The sequence below is a fragment of the Lemur catta genome, chromosome 13, assembly GCF_020740605.2.
Source record: "Lemur catta isolate mLemCat1 chromosome 13, mLemCat1.pri, whole genome shotgun sequence".
NCBI lineage: Eukaryota > Metazoa > Chordata > Mammalia > Primates > Lemuridae > Lemur > Lemur catta.
Genome location: NC_059140.1, coordinates 9,228,950 through 9,240,651, shown reverse-complemented (window position 1 = coordinate 9,240,651; position 11,702 = coordinate 9,228,950). Strand labels below are relative to the sequence as shown.

The 11,702-nt window shown below is 37.7% G+C and overlaps 1 pseudogene; it reads left to right on the top strand.

Moving 5' to 3' along the window:
• Window positions 1-753: 753 nt before the first annotated feature.
• Window positions 754-9,076, top strand: LOC123649040 (annotated as a pseudogene).
• The last annotated feature ends 2,626 nt before the right edge of the window (window positions 9,077-11,702 follow it).

Genomic DNA, 11,702 nt, shown 5'->3' with positions numbered 1-11,702 from the left:
AGAGGGAGTTTCTGCTACTTTAGGGAATTATTGACTGGGCTTTGGGGCTTAACTTTTTTTTTTTTTTTTTTATTAAGGAAAGAAAAAGAAACCCTGGGATTCATCTGTATTTTTTAAATTTGGGTTTTTGTTGTTGTTGTTGGTGGTGGTGGTGGTGGTTCTTAATTTTCAGTTTGGGGGAGCAGGTTTTTTTTTTTTTTAAATATAAATATGCTGTTTTCTTGACTTTTTAATTTCTTGCTTTCCCATAATGGGGTGACAACCAAAGGGGTCCTGGTAAGAGAAAGGGGGACAAACAGCTGGTGAAGAGCCCACCTGGCTCCAGGCCTGTCCATCAGGAAGTGAATTTTATAGGGCACCAAGCCCTCACCCCCTAAAATCACTTGGGTGTTCTTTGCTTGTGCAGGCAGATTTCTGCTGCATTTGCCATGGAGGCAGTGAGGGGCTTGCTCCGCTGGCCTCTAGCCTCCCTCTTTTCACAACTCTTGGGCAAGGTTAGACTCAGTAATTTTGAGGAAATCGAGGATGTCACCTTCGCCTGTCAGTGACACATCTTTAATTTTTTTAACTACTATTTTCTGACTGGAGGGGGAAGAAAAAAGATGGGGTTATTGCCAAATATGTGAAATATGGGTTGGGATGCTTATATGTGTATCTCCCTCAGTTTCCCCAGAAATGAGGTATCTTTTTTGGTTACACCAAAAACAAGGGGGTGGGGGAGGTTGCAACAAGCCAGGTATGGGGAGAAGTAGAATGGACACTGTCCCATCCTTGGCCCTGAAGCCCTACCACCTGATCCACTCAGACATCCTCAGGACTTTACAAGGCTGTCAGAGTGGGGGACCCCTCCCATCAAAGATCTGGACAGGCTTGGGGGACAGGTTGGGAGTGTGATGGGTGGGGACACAAGGCACGGGCTGGGGGCAGTTCTCTCCTCACTTGTAAACTTGTAGTTTCACAGGAAAAAAAAATGCAATTTTAAATAAAGAAATTTTTTTCCCTGGGGGGAAAAACATATAAAGACTTTCACACACTTATTACATCAGAAGCTTTTGCTATGGGTAGTTTAAGACCATTGGCTGAGACCATTATAACATCTTTTCTGCCCCTTACACTCACCCACAATCTCTTAGTCTTCCCTTAAGTGTAAATTCTCAAGGCAACAGCTTCCACATCTTCCTAATATCACTTTTTGGAATGAATCTTTTATTCCCTTCTCTGGCAAAATGTCTTCAGTGTAATAGCAAGACATAGCTGAAAGAAATAAAAATAACAATTTATCCTACTTATTTGTTATTTTAGACTTAGGTGAATATATTTTACAAATCTAATATATAAAATTATACCAAGCACATTAGCAAGAAGGCATAATAAAATACCACAGCCCCTAATTCTTTCATAGATACATAAGCTTAACAAAAATATACTGACCAAAATGTCTTTATAAAAGGAGTTTTCAGCAAAACAGGTAAGAACAATGCCAAAAGCCACATAGAAGGGTAAGGTAAGTTTGTTAATGTACCTACCACAGCTCTTCCTCCTGCCCAATACATTATGATGCCTTTAGAAGTAAACTCCCAACTCCTGGCTTCTCCCTCCAAAGGGAAAGACAAACATGGCACATGTATCCATACTTCTGGCTTTTTGGAGCCTTTCCAAAGACTGGTTTCTGTTTCCCATGACACAGAGTGCTGAATGAAATGGTGGCATATTTTGAATGACAGATTGGTGGCCTTGTTACAGCAGAAAAGAGACTGCAATATCACAGATAGACAATAGGAGTAGCAAGTGATTATAGTCTCCTAAGATGAAACAGGCAAATGTCTCAATTGGATAATAAAATAAACGAATCCAGAGAAGGCAGATCCTGTGAACAGGTTTGAGTAACTCCCAGAATCTCTAGCCAAGTCCATTGGTGTCAGACTCCCCAGCACAAAGCCACTTTATGAAAATTGTGATAGATGGATTTATTAAATGCCCAAATCTCATCCAAAGATTACAAAATATACAAAGTATCTGGAGAACATGGCTGAAGCAATATAAATGTCCAGAAATAAAGTCTAAAGAAATAGAGATGTATTGATTACTGAAAAAATTGAAAATAACCACTGGAATAATAATGAGTAAAATGAGCTCAGACAGTTCAATTAAATTAGGAAAATGAGAATGGCAACAAAAAGATTGAAACTACAGAATGAAAAAGATTATGGAGGATGGGCACGGCACGGTGGCTCACACCTGTAATCCTAGCACTCTGGGAGGCCGAGGCGGGTGGATCATTTGAGCTCAGGAGTTTGAGACCAGCCTGAGCAAGAGCGAGACCCCATCTCTACTAACAAAAAATAGAAAGAAATTAGGTGGACTTCTAAAAATATATACAAAAAAATTGGCCGGGTATGGTGGCACATGCCTGTAGTCCCAGTTACTCAGGAGGCTGAGGCAATAGAATCCCTTGAGTCTAGGAGTTTGAGGTTGCTGTGAGCTATGCTGATGCCACGGCACTCTCGCCCAGGCAACAGAGGTGAGACCCTATCTCAAAATAAATAAATAAATAAAAATTTAAAAAATAAAAAAAAAAGATTGTGGAGCTCACAAATACAAAAGGAAATAATGACTGAGAAATTTTCAAATGTAAGAAAAAAGACACAAAAATGAAGAAGTTCAACAACCTTCAACTAGGATAAACAACAAAGACAGAACAAGACACATTACAAGCAAGGTTTGAAAGTCAGAGATAAGATGAGAATCTTGAAAGCAGCAAGAGAAAAGTGATGGATGATCTATAAGCTTGCTCTTAGGAGATTACTGGTAGATTTATCAACAGAACCTCACAGGCCAGAAGGGAGAAGTCAATATGCTAAAAGAACAAAAACTTAGAAGCAAAAACACTATAACTATCAAAACTGATGTTTAAAATGAAGAACAAAATAAAGACTTTTGAAGATAATCAAATGTTGAAAAAATCCATCACCACTAGACCTGCCTTACCAGAAATGCTAAAGGGAGTCCTTTCCATTGAAAATAAAACAATGCAAAATCATACAAAAATACATAACTCTGGAAAACATAAGCACATATACAAAAATAAAATTCTGTAGTATTATAATGATGACGCAGAAAACATTTAATTATGCTATGAAATTTGATAGACAAAAGCATAAAAATAATTATAAACATCTGTTAATGAATATATCATATAATGATATAAATAATGATATCAATAACAAAGTTGAGGGTAGATGTAATGAGGAAGAATTTTTGTATGTAACTGAAGTTCAGTTGTTACCAGCTTAAAATATATTGTTGTAACTTTAAGAGGTTTTATTTAATGCCTATCGTAACCACAAAAATATACCTACAGAGATACACAAAAGAAAATAAGAAAGGAGTGTAAGGATGTCACTACAAAAAAATCAACAAGACACAAAAGAAGGGAAAAACAGACACAAAACAGATACAAGAATCAAATAAAGCAATTAATAAAATGGCAAGAGTAAGTCTTTCCTTTCAGAAAGTTATTTAAATATTCATGATTAGACTTCCCAATAAAAATCCATAAATAAAGAGATCAATAAAAACAAACCAAGATCCAACTATACCCTGTCCTTAAAAGACTCATTTTAAATCTAATGACAAAAATAGAATAAGAATTCCTGAATAGACCAATATCAAGAACTGAAATTGAAACAGCAATAAAAAACCTTCCCAAAAAGAAAAGCCCTAGTCCAGATGGGTTCACACCTGAATTTTACCATACATACAAAGATGAACTGCTGCCCATCCTACATAAACTATTCTTCAATATTGAGAAGGATGGAATTCTCCCCAACACATTCTACCAAGCCAATATAACATTGATACCAAAACCAGGAAAGGATGCAACAAAAAAAGAAAACTACAGACCAATTTCTCTCATGAACGTAGATGCAAAAATTCTCAATAAAATCCTAGCAAATCGTATCCAAGTGCTGATTTAAAAAATAATTCATCACGACCAAGTAGGCTTCATCCCAGATATGCAGGGGTGGTTCAACATATGAAAATCTATAAATGTAATCAACCACGTAAATAGAAGCAAAAATAAAGACCATATGATCCTCTCAATAGATGCAGAAAAAGCATTTGACAAAATTCAACACCCTTTTATGATAAAAACACTTAACAACATAGGCATAAATGGGACCTACCTAAAAATAATACAAGCCATATATGACAAACCCACAGCTAACATCATACTGAATGGGGAAAAATTGAAAGCATTCCCACTCAGAACTGGAACCAGACAAGGCTGCCCACTGTCCCCATTACTTTTCAACATAGTATTGGAAGTCCTTGCGAGAGCTATCAGACAAGAGAGCAGAATCAAGGGTGTCCAAATAGGGACAGAAGAGAGCAAACTCTCACTCTTCGCTGATGACATGATGTTGTATCTGGAAAACCCCAAGGACTCAACGAAGAGACTCCTGGAATTAATTAACGAATTCAGTAATGTCTCAGGTTACAAAGTCAATACACACAAATCAGAGGCATTCATATATGCCAATACCATTCAATCAGAGAACCAAATTAAGGACTCAATACCTTTCAAAATAGCAACAAAGAAAATAAAATATCTAGGAATATATTTAACTAAAGAGGTAAAGGACCTCTATAAAGAGAACTATGAAACGCTAAGGAAGGAAATTGCAGAACACGTAAATAAGTGGAAATCCATACCATGCTCATGGATTGGAAGAATTAACATCGTTAAAATGTCTATACTACCCAAAGTAATCTATAGATTCAATGCAATTCCTATTAAATTACCAACATCATTTTTCACAGATTTAGAAAAAATAATTATACACTTTGTATGGAATCAGAGAAGACCCCATATAGCAAAAGCAATTTTAAGCAATAAAAACAAAATGGGAGGTATTGATTTGCCAGACTTCAAACTATACTACAAAGCTGTGGTTCTTAAAACTGCTTGGTATTGGCACAAGGGCAGGGACACAGACCAGTGGAACAGAACAGAAAACCCAAATATAAAACTATCCTCATATAATCATCTAATCTTTGACAAAATAGACAAAAACATACTCTGGGGACAAGAGTCCCTATTCAATAAATGGTGCTGGGAAAACTGGATAGCCACATGTAGAAGACTGAAACAGGACCCACAGATTTCACCTCTCACAAAAATCAAATCACGGTGGATAACAGATTTAAACCTTAAATGGGAAACGATTAGAAATCTAGAAGAAAATGTAGGAAAGACTCTTACAGACATTGGTCTAGGCAAAGAATTTATGAAGAAAACCTCTAAGGCAATCGCAGCAACAACAAAAATAAACGAATGGGACCTGATTAAATTAAAAAGCTTCTGCACAGCCAAAGAAACAGTCATGAAAATAAACAGACAGCCTACAGAATGGGAAAAAATTTTCGCATACTACACATCAGATAAAAGACTGATAACAAGAATCTATTTAGAACTCAGGAAAATCAGCAAGAAAAAATCAAACAATCCTATCAAAAAATGGGCAAAGGACATGAATAGAAATTTTTCAAAAGAAGACATAAGAATGGCCAAAAAACGTATCAAAAAATGCTCAACATCCCTAATCATCAGGGAAATGCAAATCAAAACCACAATGAGATACCACTTAACTCCGGTGAGAATGGCCTTTATCAAAAAATCCCAAAACAACACATGTTGGCGTGGATGCGGAGAGACAGGAACACTCATACACTGCTGGTGGGACTGCAAACTAGTGCAACCCCTGTGGAAAGCAATATGGAGATACCTTAAACAGATTCAAGTAGACCTACCATTTGATCCAGCAATCCCATTATTGGGCATATACCCAGAAGAACAAAAGTCATTCTTTAACAAAGACACCTGTACCCGAGTGTTTATAGCAGCACAATTCACAATCGCAAAGATGTGGAAACAACCCAAGTGCCCATCAATCCACGAATGGATTAGTAAACTGTGGTATATGTATACCATGGAGTACTACTCAGCTATAAGAAATAACGATGATACGACATCTCTTTGGTTCTCCTGGAGAGAGCTGGAACCCATTATATTAAGTGAAGTATCCAAAGAATGGAAAAACAAGCATCACATGTACTCACCAGAAAACTGGTTTCCCTGATCATCACCTAAATGTACATCAGGGAAGGATACCAATTGGATTTCAGACTGGGATGGGGGGTGGGGGGAGGGGATGGGTGTATGCCTACATGATGAGTGCATTGCACACCCTCTGGGGAATGGTCATGCTTGAAGGTGCAGACCCGGGGAGGTGGGACGGGGAGGGGAAGGAGGTATGACTACATGGTGAGTGCCAGGCGCACTGTCTGGAGAATGAGAACGGACGCGCTTGGGACTCTGACTCGGGGGGATGGGCGGGACATGGACAATGTATATGACCTGAACTTATGTACCCCCATGATGAGCTGAAATTAAAAATAAATAAATAAATAAATAAATAAATAAATGGAATAAAATTGGCAAGATGGAAAAAGACATGCAAATGGTAACCAAATAAGAGTAAGAAAGGTCACAATTCTTTTAGACAAAATATATTTTAAGTCAAAACTTGTCATATGTCATAAAATATAATTTTAGCCAAAACTGTCGTGAGACAAATAAGAGCAATAAATAATAATAAAAGGGTTCATTCACTGAGAACCTATGACAAATATATACACATGTGCATACAACAAACACACACATACACAAACATACACACACATGCCCTATATATCTCACATTTAACATCTGGTTTCTCAACTATATAAAGCAAACATTGATAGAATTGAAGAAATACACAGGAATATAATAATGGTAGCATACTTTAATACCTGTTTTCAGTAATGAATAATCAAGCAAGGCAATATTAACAAAGGAACAGAAGACTTGAAAAAACTATAAAACAATTACACCTAACAGATGTATATAGAACACCCCACACAACAACAGCAGAGTACGTAATCTTCTAAATAGCTTAGAAAACATTTCCCTGGTTAGACCGCCTGTTAGGCCATAAAAGAAGTCTTAAAATGTTTTAAAAATGGAAATCTTTGAGGCTACTATTTATGGGCAAAATGAAGCTAGAAATAACAGGAAAAAAATGACAAATGCATAGATATACGGAAATTTTTAAAAAATTCTCAAACATGTTATTAATGGGCTAGAAGACAATATTGGGAATATGTCCATAATGTCCAAAATGATCTACAGATTCAATGCTATCTCTTTCAAATCCCCAATGTTATGTTTTGCAGAAATAAAAAGGAACCCTAAAGACACATGGAATCTGAAGAGCCCCCAAAATTTAAAAAGGAACAATGTTGAAGCCATCACACATTCTGATTCCAAAACATACTACAACGCTACACTAATGAAAACATTTCAGAACTAGCATAAAGGCTGACAACTAGACCAATGAAACAAAATGTAGCACAGAAATAAATTTTCACATATATGAAACCAGAGTCATTTGTACACCTCTATTTATTGAAAAATTGTTCACAAAAGCCTATATGTGAAAGCAATTTAAACATCACTCACCAATAAACAAATAAATATAATTTGGAATATAAAAATAGTGGAATGATACTCAGCTTTTTAAAAGCAGGAAACCTTCTAACACCTACAATAAAGATAAATCTTGGATGACACTCCGCTTAGAAACAGAAGATAGAATGGCATTTGTAAACGACCGGACAATGATGAAAATAGGTAGTTGTTTCATGTATATTGAATTTTAGTTTTGCAAAATAAAAACATTCCAGGGATATGCCATATAACAATATCAATATATTTAACATGACTGAACTGTATAATTAAAAATATTTAAGACTGTAAGTTTTGTTTTTACAACAATGAAAAGTAAACAATACCTAAAAGAGCTGTGAAGTTTTTCAAAATTTCCTTCAAATCACAAAAGTATTTCACAGAAAAATAATACAGATTCACCAATAAATAGATGTTAGAAATTGAGACAATTTTTATGACTACTTACCTAGCAAGGATAAAACAACCACAGACCACCAAACAAGAAAACAAATATACAAGTCATAAAATAGGGGTGGAATTTATACAAGGGAAAAACACATAGCGAATTATATTGGCAACAAGACATATAACTGATTTATACACTGTTTTGCCCTATACTGTCTTAAAGTGTAGAGTTGAATGCTGTTATACAAAATTCTAAAATACAGGTAAAAACTAAAAACATAATTGACTGAGGTAGCCTACCTTAAAAAATGAAACACAGAAATGTAAACTTGCAAAACAAAATTATAACAAACATTAACCCATAAAATCCTGAATAAACGTGGTGAATTACTAAAGAAAAATTTTTCTAGATATCTACAATGCTCAACTATGTGCATCCATGAAAGCATACATTTTGAATCACTAGCATACAGCTAGAACAATAACATTTCACGAACATGCATTAAATCATTCATTAAAAGCTTTGATGAGAACATTTTAAGGAATAAGCATTTAAACAATACTAGAGACAATTCTTTACTATGTCATGAAAATACTGCTGCTCCTCTTAACACAAATGAAAAGGTTCTAATCAGCCTTTAGAAGCAAAGAAAAGCCTCACAGTTATAAATGGAGAAACAATATGAATATTGTAAAATATGGTATGTAAACATTAATACACAAAATGAGCAATTAGGCGCGCGGGTCCGGGTCGTGGAGCGGCCTCCCGCGGCGCTTCAGCAGATGGGCTCCGTGGCCCAGCGCCCCCGTCCCTACCGCCCGTGATCGCAAGCTGAGGCCATCGAGGGGTCGCCGCCCAGCCGCCCACCAGCCAGCGCCTAGCTCGTGGCCGTCCACGACTGCCACCGGCGCCCCCTGGGCTCCGCTTCCAGCAGCAGCTCCTGCGGGAGGGAGCGCCGAGTGCCCTGGGGAAGCCATCCCTACCCCCGGGTCTGGCCAAGGCTGACCCAGGTCACTGGTGGGCGAGCTTCTTTTTCGGGAAGTCCACTCTCCCTCTCATGACGACGGTTGTCGAGTCCCCAGAACACTCGGAAGCCCCCCAGGCCTCCAGAAGCATGACCACCTGTGGCCTGGCCCGGGAAGGCGCGAGGAAGCAGCCCGGCAGCACAGCCCAGCACACCCGGCGCTGGGTCCCAGTCCTGACCCGAGACGCCACCACCAGCCCAGGCTCCGGGCTGCACAGCCCCGCCCGCCCTGTAGACCAGGCTGCAGGACCAGGAAAGAAGTTGGGTTCTTTGGTGGCAACAGGGCAGACACCAACAGGAAGTCGAGCAAGCCCTGCTGTTTACTGTCCAAGCACACACGAGCTTTCCTGACACCCGGTAAGTCCTCACCTTGCACTAAGTGGAAAATAAATTCCAAGCAGCCAGAAAAAAAAAAAAAAAAAGATTAGGAATAAATGATACTATCATTCAGATGAAGGTTGATGAAAGTTGATGGAAATGCTCATGATAATTGTTTGCGTGTAGTTATTTAAACATACAAGCCAAACATGTTAATAGATGTGGAGTGCCTACTAATTATCTAATTCACTTTTTATATAACATAAATTCAAGCATGTCATTTTAGACTTTCTGATACCAAAATTACAGAAAAATTTGTCATACTACAAATCATAAGGTTAAAAAATAGGACACAGTCGGTAATCTTCATACAAAAGTAAAATTATAAATAATAGTTATTAAGCAATAGGTAACAGTTGAGAATTTACTATATGCTGGCACTATTTTAAGTTTACCTATGGCATTAGTGTCTTTAAGAATTCTATGCGGTGAATAGATAAAATAACCATTCTAATGTAGAGGCATTTCCCATATAGAGTTTAGATTTCTAAGCTTAGATTCTACAAAGAAAAGGAAAATTTTACAGTGAAATAGAAGATAAGTTTTTTTCCTATTTAATGAGATGCTTTGTACTCAGATGAAATTTCTCAGTATGCTTTTTCTGTAGAATTATGTTTGAAGCCTCCATAGGACTGGAAATCGTAAAGCAGAAAACATATGACATCAGTCTCCGGTGTTTCTGAAATTTCTGAACTAAAACCCAATGACTCCATTACTTTTCCCATACATCCACATGAGGCACAAACAGAGCCTAAAAACAGCTTAACGTTGAGGTCTTAAAAATGTACACAGATGTTCCCAGATCACCAAAAGCAATGGACGAGCAGTAAGACCATGCAGTCCTTCACAGGGTAAGAGCCAGATGTTGGCTGTCACTGTGAATGCAGTGGAAGATCACTGGGGAAACAGGAGAAGCCTTGGGGGATTTAAGGAAGGAAATTTCCCTCTGTAATAACAAGAGAAACAAACTTAGGCTTTTAAAAACCTAATTTCACTGGAACAGAGCTTCCCAAACCATATTTTAAGGTTTGGTTTCCTCCTGGACTTTTGGACCACTCACGTGTTATCTGTTCATTTATTCCCACCTCTCTGGGTATATGGCTATTGTCTACTCTCTTCTCACATTCCAGAGATTTTTCCTTTGCTCTGGAAGGTAATCAGGTCTGGCTTAGAGACTGTCCATCATATCCCCTCTTCTTTCCCAGAACAGAGCTCAAGAGAAAATGTCCAACTCCCAGCATCTCCCTCAGAAGACAATTCGAACAGTGAAACATGTTGAAAGTTTTGGCTTTGGTGGAGGTGAAGGCTGTCTGATGACCATATTCTGTCTCCCCTATCATGGAGTGCTAAAGAAAATGATGGAGTAGTGTGGATGACAGATTTGTATCTGCTGAAAAGACCAGTGCATGTTATGGTATGAGAGAAATTGCAAAAGTACCCATAGTCAACTGGGGAAGCAAAAGATTATAGAATCTGAAAAAGAAATAGAGGAGAAATATTTTTAACTTAGTAAATACACACACAAGTCCAGACAAGACATATCTGAGAACATGTTTTCGAACCACCCAGAATCTATAGCCTGGCTAACTACTGTCACTCTGTAATTGTAATTCACTCTGTAAATATTAATACTAGATTAGATGGGTGTTTCATACATTTCCAAATCTCATAAAAAGATTACAGGGCATACAGAGGAGGCAGAAAACATGTCCCACTTAAAGGAACAGAATAAATCTCCAGAAATTGACCCTAAAGAATGGAGCTCCTTGCATTATTTGACAAATAATTAAAATAATTACCCTAAACATGCTCTATGAGTAAAAATAAAACACAGATAGACAACAAAACCAGAAAATGATGCCTGAAAAAAATGAGAGAAATAAAGAGATAATAACCATAAACAAGAACACAACAGGCCAAGTGTAGTAGCTCATGTCTGTAATCCTAGTACTCTGGGAGGCCAAGGTGGGAGGATTCCTTGAGGTCAGGAGTTCAAGACCAGCCTGCGCAAGAGTGAGACCCTGTTTCTACTAAAAATAGAAAAAAAAAAAAGCTAGGCATGGTGGCTTCTGCTTTTAATCCCAGCTATTCAAGAGGCTGAGGCAGGAGGATCACTTGAGCCCAGGAGTTTGAGGTTGCAGTGAGTTATGATCATGCCACTGCGTTCTAGCCATAGTGACAGAGTGAGACTCTGTCTCAAAAAAAGAAAAAGAAGAATCCAACAGAAATTGTGGAACTGAAGAACACAATACATGTGTTAAAAATTTTGCTAGAGAGCCATAGCAGCAGACTTAATGAAGCAGAGGAAACCAAAAGCAGAAGAAAAACTGGAAAATCCAGAA